Here is a 10,864-nt window from a genome sequence, read left to right as displayed (position 1 = left end):
AGTCCATGAGCTAACCTCAGCTAACGCCAGCTAACAGTGTTAGCTCGGTGGCCATTAGCCTTCAGTAATAGTAATAAATCACACAGCATCAGTACATTCATGTAGTTGTAAAAAAACATGACAATATATTAAGTAAGACAAAGTATTCAGAATACACTGAAATGGCTACTTACTTTACCACTGCAGGATTTTAACCCAGTGTTTATAACTGTAACCTTAATGTCACGCGTCCAAAGTCAAAACCTCACTTTTCCCTATTTCACCTTTGAGTGCTTTGTGTTATGTAGTGACAAACACCAGCATGGTTTAATGTTGGTCTTGTTTAAAATAAGACCAGTTAGCTTAAGTTCAGCCTTTGCATACTGTTTATATTTGATTAGTTTTGACCCAGAACTTCCTCATAATAAGTGTCCATACCAAATTTTGAACTACAGATGTGTTTAGAAAAGCACGCCTATCTCATCCTAATAAACAGATCCCTAATAAATCTTACAGAGAGCAGGGAGAGTATGTTTTAAGTTGTGTAACAATCATTTTTGGATAAAAGCATCTGCTAGCATTGTTCTTTACAGGTGCAGGTGTCAGGTCTTTGTCAACACACCTTCTTTTGAAGCACCCTCTGACGCCTGTAAGGCCTGTGTTCCACTGCACAGTGATATCCGGTCGTTAAGTGATGACGTGACAAATCCTACTTCCGGGCCTAAAGTAGTCTGCGTTTAATATGGCTTTTGTGTTGTTATCATGTTTAATGTTTTGTATTTTCTTCTATTTAATCTCAAAAAGCTCCTAAAACAGTCAGTGATCACTGTTGACCTCCCTCAGCTTTTATTACCGCTAATCATTTATTTAAGCTCAGTTTTTAAAACCTTAGGATGTAACTACAGCCCAGCCCATGCAGCAGTATATGAATGACTAACCTCGTATTGTGGATGGATTATCTCAGTTGTTCTCCTGGCTGAAGTTTGGTCCTTTTACAGCATCCTGCCATGTGATTACATTTGTTCCTGACCACCGAGAACTCTCACGTTAACTTTTATCCAGTGGAAAAAAAGTTAGCTTGTTTATATTATGCTAACATAGCTGTGCCGCTAGCTACCACGTAGCACATCATTATATACCAGCTAGCCAAACTTCAGTAACCCTACAAACGTCACTGCTGTTTAGTTTTCTGTCTTCATTTATGTTGGAAGTGATAACAGAGCTGTACGTTTGAATTTGTTCCCAAAACCCCGCAGTCAGGACATGCTATATTGTATTTAGATAGAAGCTAGCGAGCTAACTTCCTGTTAACTTCTAACGCCGTTAAATGTCATAAATTCCGTTTTCATGGACGCCTGGATGTTAAACTCAGTTGTTACACCTGGTAGAGCAGAACGCTGATCATTTTATTAAAGATGAAAGACTTTAGACAGTTTTTCAACTCTCAGTGATGCCATAGTGATCGTTTGATATATGGACCTGCAGTGGAGTTTAGGCCCAGACACGGCTAGTCACGTCAGACTGAACGACCGGATAGAACAGCCTCACGCAACATCTACATGTTTGAAAATATTTTCACTTCTATGTATTTTGGGTCACTTTATGGAATCTCCACCCTTCATGTTGTTAATATTTGTGCCAAAACCTTCTTGAACCATAATAATGCAATGCATATTGACAAACAGTACGTCTGACCTCTGTTGCCCTCTGACCTTTACTCATTTCCAGGGTAATGGTACTTTTAAGTGACTGGGAAATAGCAGGACTTGAAGATTAGCTGCTGCTTGGAGATGAACATCCATAAAAATGTACATTTAAGTTACAACTGCTGCTAAAAATGTGACGTACAGTACAGACCCCAAACTAAAGTAAGAACGAGTTTAAAACCTACAAAAACATGAAACCAAAGAAGAAGAAAAGGTTGAGTATTTGTGACAGTTGGTTGGCATATTTGTCTCTATGTGAAAAGACATAATGTAATTATGTTTTTAAACCTTGTCTTCGTGGACTTAGAAGCATCATAAAGTGACCTGTTTATCTCAGCTTTATGAAAATCAATGTGATGTAGACAGAAAGACGCCCCGCAGCATACAGGCCATAACAGAGACGATCAGCACAGCCAATGTGACACGAGAGCGTTACCCGGCGCCTCTGCTCAGTTCAGACCTACAGTTGCATTCAGATTATCATAGATGTCCGTTTAGCACTCAGCACTCTGCGGTCTGTGCTGCGTGGAGAGACGTAAACATAAATGACACGCTGCCCTCAGAGGAAACAGAGACGCACGCAAAAACAACGAGAGAGAAGAAGAAGAGGTGAAGTCCATCCTAGCTGCAGCGACGCCCCCTCCTCCTCCTCCCGTGCCGAGAGACAGGCCCAAAACGAGGAGAGGCAGCTGTGGGGAAGAGGGAGGTGTGTGTGCGCCGAATGCTCTCTGACAGCTGTGATGTCCACAGTTTTGCCGGGCCATTTAGTGACGCCCCCTCGCATTAGCAGCAGGGTGCGAGGAGCATGAGATGATGGACTCTAACGTGTTTTGTTGCGTTGCTCTTTTGTCCCTCCTGAGTGGTGTGGGTCGTGCGTTCGTGGCTGCGATTTAAGGTTCAAGCTGCACAAAACAAACTGAGACATCAGAGGACAGTGTTTGGGAGCTGGTGCAGTGAGTCAGTCAGCGAGATGAAGTCTGTGTTGTGTTACTGTTTACTCGTTTATTTGGGTGCACTTCCTTCTGGTCCCCCCAGATCCCCGTTACCGCCACCACTCCGTCCGTCTAGGAGACAGTCCCTGTATTAATATGAGAACCCAGCATTATATCAACACACAGTCTGCTGAGGCAAAAACAGTCAAGCAAAATATCCTGTAAGTGAAAGTTTCTGTGCAAACCTGCATTCCTCCAAATGTCCACGAAGCCCCAAACTGGTCATTATAACCATTTTATCACATTACCATTAAAGATGTGAAAAACCATCAGCTTTGTTCCAGCTGGTTTAAAAGCTTGTGTGCACTACAGTTAGAGATGGACTGCTCTTATTTCTTTATTTTCCAGCAGTGACAGCAGCTCCACGTCTGTGGTTGTAGGTGCAGTAAAGTCAGTCTGCTGTAGCTGGTTTCTGCTCACCCCAAACAGTTTCTCTGACTGTAATTAACGAGGGTTTGTCGAAGGTTAAGACATTCAAAATGCATTCAAACACTTCATCCGTCACCGACTCGTCCCTGCATCCTGTCGCCTGCACTCGCCTCATCGTCTCATTCCAGGATCCACGCTTTGATTTTCACGTCTGCGTCTAAAAGCAGCATGTTAAGCGTTTGGCTGGGGCATGTTGCAGGCTGTATTTAGAGCAGCCGAGCGGACTGGGCCCCCCCTTTGTTTTGAGCTTGATGAGGAGGAAACCCTGCTAGGCTGCGACGAGTTCTCATCACACACCCTGCATCTCTGCCAAGCTGCCGAGCCCCGCGCAGAGCCGGGTTGGAGGCGGGCTGCTGATTGACAGGATAAGAAGATGCCTCAGCGGAGAGGGAGAGATCTCTATCCGCTGCTAAACTGCGCCTCTGTGTCGCTGCTCAGCTCGCAACGGAGACGACTTCTCAGAGGACGGAAGCGGCTCGCCGCGTCAGGACGGGTCAAAGATGTGCCCACATTTACTCTGCACCCATAAATATACACGCGCCCCACCGACGTCTCATCTGCGCCTTAAACTGTGTTTGACACATGTTTGATTTCAGAGTAACTGACAGCTCCACGTGTGAGACTCTCTTTGTTTTCTCTTTACTGTAGAGTCGCTGCTAACGAGACCAAACTGCAGTAATGCAGCAGTATGTGTGTAGCTAATATCAGTGCAAACACATTCAAGTTTTGGGAAAAACAACAATTTCATGGGTTGTTTTTTATTTTGTTCATTTATTTTATTTCATTTCCTTTTTTTTTTTGTGAACAAATGTCTTAATTCCAGGTATAAAAACATAAGTCGACTATTTTAAAAATGTGCAGATTTATCATCATCTGCACATCTTTAATACATGTCGAACTCTGTCCTACTTTACAGAGTAAACAAGTTTAAATCTGCGCGTTTTGTTGAGGCATTAATTCGTTTTTTATTACGATTCACATCATATGTATCAAATAAATGAGGATAACATAGATTTTCTAAGGTAGCAGCTACTTGAATCTGCCGTACTTAAATGTGAGTTAGCACTGTTATGAAAATGCTCTTTACAAACCGTAGCTGAGCAATTTTATCAGACTTAGAAAATGTCACCGTTCACAGTCTGAGGGGGGTTTGTGTGAAACACGCGTGTGCCTCGCACAGCACCGCAGCGTCAGCCTATTGCTAACATTATGGCACCAAAACCACACAAACTTGTGTCACAGCATCAATGCTCGTCGTGCTTTAGGTAACACGCGTTTCTCTCAAAGTCGACGTTGATCAGGCGTCTGTGCGGGAGGCCAGCACGTCTCTGAACATTATTCTGAACAATGACGATGAATCCCATTATTGCACAGAGCACATCAGAATGAAACTGATTCCTGGTGAATGACAATAATTATAATTACATGCATTTCTGTGTGCGATTCATAAAAACACTGCTTTGTGAGGATTGTAGCAACATGCACGAGTGGGACAAACATAAAGCATCGGTCGGGTCCACACACGAGCCAGGCATCACGAAAAGTTGTGAAAACTAAAGCAGGTACATCCACAGTCATTGTCAGAGTGCCGGTGGGTTTCCCCTCCCTCCCTCTACAACATTCTGCATCAACAAAGCAATTTGTTTCCCCGGAGTGTGCTAATTTCTAGATTTCACAGTGCCAGGTGTTACGACTGCCAGTCATTACATGAAAATCAGCAAAACCTTAACCACGGTGCTTATCCCCGGCGCCAAACGCACCCGGATGAATTCTCTTTGATTTTGGGGTGAGGATGGGGGAGAGACAGGAAAGGAGGTTAAGTTCCAAAGTGTGTCTTTTATTTAAAGAAGAAGAAGAAGCTCTGCTGATTTTTCACGTGTCCTGTTGAAACTGTGGCGTCACAGGTTTGACCTCCAGCCCTGAAGTGCTGCAGAGGAAATTTAACGATATAGATTTCTTCATTTTTTGTCAAGTGATCTGCAAACAAACGCACGCGTCTTTGCAAACAGGCCGATTACATGCAATGTAAATATTGTATTTCCCTCAGAAGTGATGCTGTGAATATTTAATGGAACGAGCTGCGTTTTCACTGCTATTGTGTGATTTATTTGTGGATGGCTGCAAAATCAAACGTGCATTCGGGATGTGTCGAGTTATTTTTAGAGCGTTAATACGCAGCATTAATTATGCACATATATGTAACACTAATTAAATCGATCAGCGGCAGACACACAACGCGGTTTGTGTGTCAAAACTGAGCTTTGTGTATTTTTTTTACATTTTATCAACGTGCTGCTGTTTTTAAATTAAGCTTTCATTTGACACAGAAAACAGAACGGCATCAGTTTTTAATGATGTGACAATTATTCTATTGATTTCTATTTTTCTGTTGTTTTCATTGTTTTTATTTCATTCTCTCGTGATTAACATACAAAAGCTGGAGCGTCGTCTGAAACACGAATTTATTTTAAGGAAACCCACATGAAATAAATTATTTATGTGTGTGAGTGTGTGTGTGTGTGTGTGTGTGTGAGTGTGTGTGTGTGTGTGTGTGTTAAAACTGCTCAAATAAATAAAAATAAATAGCGGACTTCTGTGTTGCCCTCTTTACAGCAGTGTAAATTGTGCCACCCCTCACACACACACACACACACACACACACACGCACACACACGCACACACACACACACACACACACACATGTGTGACTCTGTCCGACAGTTTGATAGGACTCACTTGGAGAATAACATGTATTATGATAAATGCACCAATGAGAGCAGTCGTCCGTGCGCAGGTAGAGTTTGATGAATTTGCTCCTAAACAGCCGACAGCTGCTGTTACCTTTGCTTCCTATCGTGCATATTTCATTAATTTTTAAATGTATAATTAATCCGTGCTAATGAAAATCCATCCTCATCTTAAACATCCAAGAAACAAGTTTTTATTTCTTTTTAGTAAAACTTTCCTGTCATGTCTTTAAAGGTGCTTTAATCAATTCAACCTTTATTATCATTATTACAGGAAACTGTTACATTGTAACTGGTTTTCATTGGCTGATGCTTTCAGTCAGGAGCTGAGCGTGGAGAGGAGTACAGCTTTCTCTGTTCGTTGTCGTATCGTGTGTAGCTGAGGTGAGGATGACGAGGAAGAGGAGATGAAGGTGGGGGAGGGCAGCACGACATCCTTCCTGTCAGAGTCTTCTTCGCCGCTTCAGCTGTCTCCCCTCCAGTGGCCACGCCTTCCAACACTGCCGAGCCACAGGCACCGTTGGGTAGCCGAGGCGGGGGAGCCACGCAGGAAACAGGAAATGGTGAGGCGCAGAGAGGAAGCCGTGAGGGTGTGGGGCGGTAGAGATGGAGGAGCCACGAAGTGTCAGAGCTGACATCGATGCTCTGAAAGGATGACAGAGAGGAAGGAAGGAGCTTCACCTGGTGGGCTGAGCATCCCAATTACCTCTCCATAAACAAAGGAGGAAGTTTTGCCTCACTGGGGGCACAGATCTGCTCTCCACCTCCCATCACACCACCTCCCCACTGCAACCCAGCAAGAGGCTCCTCTCTCCCTCTTTTGCCATCAAATAAGAGGTGTTCAAAAGCACCCCAGCCCCTGCTATGATAGCGCGAGGTGTCACTTATGAAAGGCAGCGTCCCCGCTGAATACGTGCGCGCCGATGAAAGGTCGGCATAACTTGAGTTCACACGCGCCGCACTGTTTCTTGTCTCTTGTCTTCTTATTTGTTTGAAGCTGACGGCTGCCTGCTCCTTCAAGGCCTGTACCGAGTGTCATCTGAGCAGGAGCAGAGCTGCACCGGCTCGGCTGCTCCTCAAAGCTGACGGTGAGGATGCTGATGTGGTGCAGCACCTCTGTGCAGGTTTGGGTGACTTTCTGCTTTACTTCCAGTCCGAGTAAATCACAGCACTCGTTATTGCAGCACTGCTGTTGTTGGAGGAGTTGGTGACAAGGGCGGAAATTTTCTTTTCTTTTTCAAACACACATGCAGGTGGTTACATGTGGTTAAATGATTCAAATGCAGTAAGTACACGTTTTTCATATAAATATAGTCTATAACTTAATTATTGTCTGTAGTCCACATGATTACACACTTTAGTTACATAAAACATGTGAGCTTTGATGTTACTGTATAGCCTGTATAATAAATAAATATGTAGCCCAATAAGGATAAACTCCAGAAAGCTACACAACACTGGCGCTTCATTTACAAACACAAGTCTAACTGAAGTTTCACTGTTTTTGTCAGAAAACAATCACATTGTTACAGCTTTAATTACACAAAGTGTCAGAAATCTGCACTGTCATGAACACAAATGTAAACCTAATTTTTCATGATTTGTTGGATTAACCCTCTGAGGTCTGAAACACAACCGGACATTTTTGACTCCTTTTGAGTTCACGTTTGTATTTCACCCTCAAATTGTTTCATTTTATTTTTTTCTCCTTACCTTGGTTGGTGTCTTTTCAGCTCAGCTGACTTTAGTTGTTTTCACTGACATACTGCATTAGTGTTACTATTACTATTAATATAACTATTACTGATCTGAAATCACACAAAGAACCTAAAATCCTAGTAGTAATTTTTACTAAAAAACCACAGACATGTTGAGTAAATTTTTATAACTTGAAATGCAAATATAAATTGTACATTTTGTAAACATAAACAACTATTTATCTAAAAATGCAGCCAATACACCTGCTGTTATTTTTTCATCTTGTACAACCATTTAAAAATATTACAAAAACTGAAATGAGAGAACAATCAAGTTTCACAATAAGATGCTGCACAAATGATGTGTGTCAGTAAAAACAGGAGAGCAGCACAGGGACAAACCTGCAGGCCTGACAACAGCAGGTGTATCACTCCACTGGTTTTCTACTCAGTGTTTACGTTGCAAATGTGCCTCTGTGACATTCATTAGTGCCCTCACTGACACACAAAACAAAACGACTACACAACACAACACACTAAGTAAACACTTCACACTAAACGTCACAAATCTCCCACATCTAAACTCTCTCTCTCACTCGCTCTGTCGCTGTCGTTACCGTCACTCCCAAACTTTTCCTTTGCTCCTTCAGAGCAGGCTGACGGTCCGCTGCACAGGACCGTGACATGGAAAGAGTGTCCACCTGAGAAATGTCCACCTTTCCTACAACATCCACTGGAAAATGTGACGTACGATTGCTTGGCTGCAGAGTGTGACAGCTCATCTCTAACTCAGCTGTTAGCTGCTGAGTCTGATGATGAACCACAGCACCATAGTGAACACAGCACAGTCAGGTTCATTCAGTTCAGTTTTATTTACACAGGAACAAATCACAACAGTCGCCTCAAGATGCTTTATGATGTAAGGTCGACCCTACAATAATACATGCAGAGAAAACCCAACAATCATGTGACCCCTATGAGCACTTTGGTGACTGTGGGAAGGAAAAACTCCCTTTGAACAGGAAGAAGCTTTACCAGGTAAAACTTCGACAATTCTGTAAAGATTGTTTTTTATCATTTTTAGGTCACATTTAAAAGCATCCATGTCAAAGGTCAGGCGCCTAAGAAGGGAGGTGAGTCCATGTAGGACCAGCTCACTTTATCATGTTAACATCATCGTGTAATTTCAGACGTTTTATTTCATGAATGTAAGCTTGAGCTCAACATTTTTGCTTCATTTAACACATTAAAATAACATTTTCACATGAAACTCGGCCTGATTACTGTTTACAAACAGTGTCAGTGGTTTATCTGTGATGGATCGGAGTTTTACTGCATGAACTACATGAGAATCTGGATCCCATCAAACATCCAACAAAAGACAAGGCAAGAAAAACGTTGACGTGCAAAATGAAACAAATCCAGGAGAAAAACATACATATTACCCAGAATGCAGTTTGGTTGTATCTGCACACTTACAGGACCGGGTTCGACCGATTGCAAACACACACAAACACACACACACACACTCACACACACCCCTGCATCCTAGCCTAGTGTATTTTCAAAAAGAGGAGTATAATAATGTAACTGTCATACATAAAAGCCGTACACATGTATGTGTTTAGTTTGTCAAATACGTGAAACTAGACGTTGAACATACGTTTCTGTTTCAGTTCCAATATTGTGCCAAAGGTCACACTGAGTGCAGAGAAGCTCAGTTCAGTAGACTTGACATGTTTAGCTGTGCAGATTTGTGTTGCTGGAATAAATGCAGGTGTAGCACGTCTGCAGAGGGAGTTCTCCGCTAACATCGCTGGACTACACTTCTCCTCTTCCATCAACTCGTTCGTCCGTCCTGCGCTGCTCCACGTGCACGAGAAACAACCACGCCACCTCCCTCGCCGCCCCTTTTGAAGGAGTAAACCAAACCGTTGAGCTTAACGCATTTCTAATGAGCCAACAGTTGGAGCCTGGAGATTAGTCATCGTACAAGCACACCGACGATCGCGTTTGCCGAGATGAACCATGCATCATCTCGGCGGCGCCGTCGGTGCCTCGGCTGAAGCGCCGCGAATGAAAAAGCTGCTCCATTCCGAATGATTAACTTACTTTTGCTGATGTCATAAAAATCTAAAAATCAGTGTTTGTTTGGCTGCTGGCTTCATAAAGAAGCGGTTCAAAGGATTTAGCAGGGACTCACTTCGTGTTTGAGGAGGCAGTTCTTCAATTACTGTTTGACAGGTGGCATTGTCTTTAGATATGCTGTCATATTCATATGAATAAGCCTGGATGGCATCATCCATTCAGCACTGACAGATAAAAGAAGAACACAAAGTGCCTGACAGGTGCTAAGAAGGCCCTTCGAAGTCACTGCTGAATACAAAGAAGGGATTCTCTGCATTGTCTTTGCTGCTCGGTGTCTCATTAGCTCCTAGCTTTTGATCTGCAGAGCTGCCGTGTCTAAAGAAGTGTCCACCCATTTCCAGTAAGTGGACAAGTCATTACGGCTGTCTCTCTCAACTGATCGCTTAATTTGATAACTGCAGAGATGAAAGTGGGTCCAGGCAGGAGGTGACAGTACGCCTTTATTTGCCAAGGACAGGCTACTAATTTCCAGCCTTGCGGCAAAGCCTTTTAACAGCTCCTTTAACACCTGTTCACTTCCTCGCATGCTCAGACGAGACGCTCAGAACGCCACGTTCAGCGCTGCTTATGACTCGTTCAGGCTTTAACCCTGTCATGCTCTCTGCATCATATTTGATACGCGAGTTTCTGACACCTCGATCTCATCAACATAGAATAGAATAAATATATAATAAAAAATAATAAATATATAATAAATATATAATAAAAAAATAATAAATATATAATAAAAAAAGATAAATAAATAAAAAATATATAATAAAAAATAAAAAATATATAATAAATATATAATAAAAAATAATAAATATATAATAAATATATAATAAAAAAATAATAAATAATAATAAAAAATGATAAATAAATAATAAATATATAATAAAAAATAATAAATATATAATAAAAATGATAAATAAATAATAAATATATAATAAAAAATAAAAAATATATAATAAATATATAATAAAAATATCATACACAACATGATATAGCAAAAGAAAATTGTAGATTTTGTTATAAGGTAAAAATCAGAATTTTCTGGCTAATTTTTGAGGTGTTGGGTTTGAATGAGTCTCCATTAATAACAGGAGGAAGACGTGCAAATTATTATTATTATTATTATTATTATTATTGTTGTTGTTGTTGTTGTTGTTGTTTCTATAAAATGAAAA

The sequence above is a fragment of the Neolamprologus multifasciatus genome, chromosome 19, assembly GCF_963576455.1.
Source record: "Neolamprologus multifasciatus chromosome 19, fNeoMul1.2, whole genome shotgun sequence".
Taxonomy (NCBI): Eukaryota; Metazoa; Chordata; class Actinopteri; order Cichliformes; family Cichlidae; genus Neolamprologus; species Neolamprologus multifasciatus.
Note: the sequence above shows the minus strand (reverse complement) of the source record.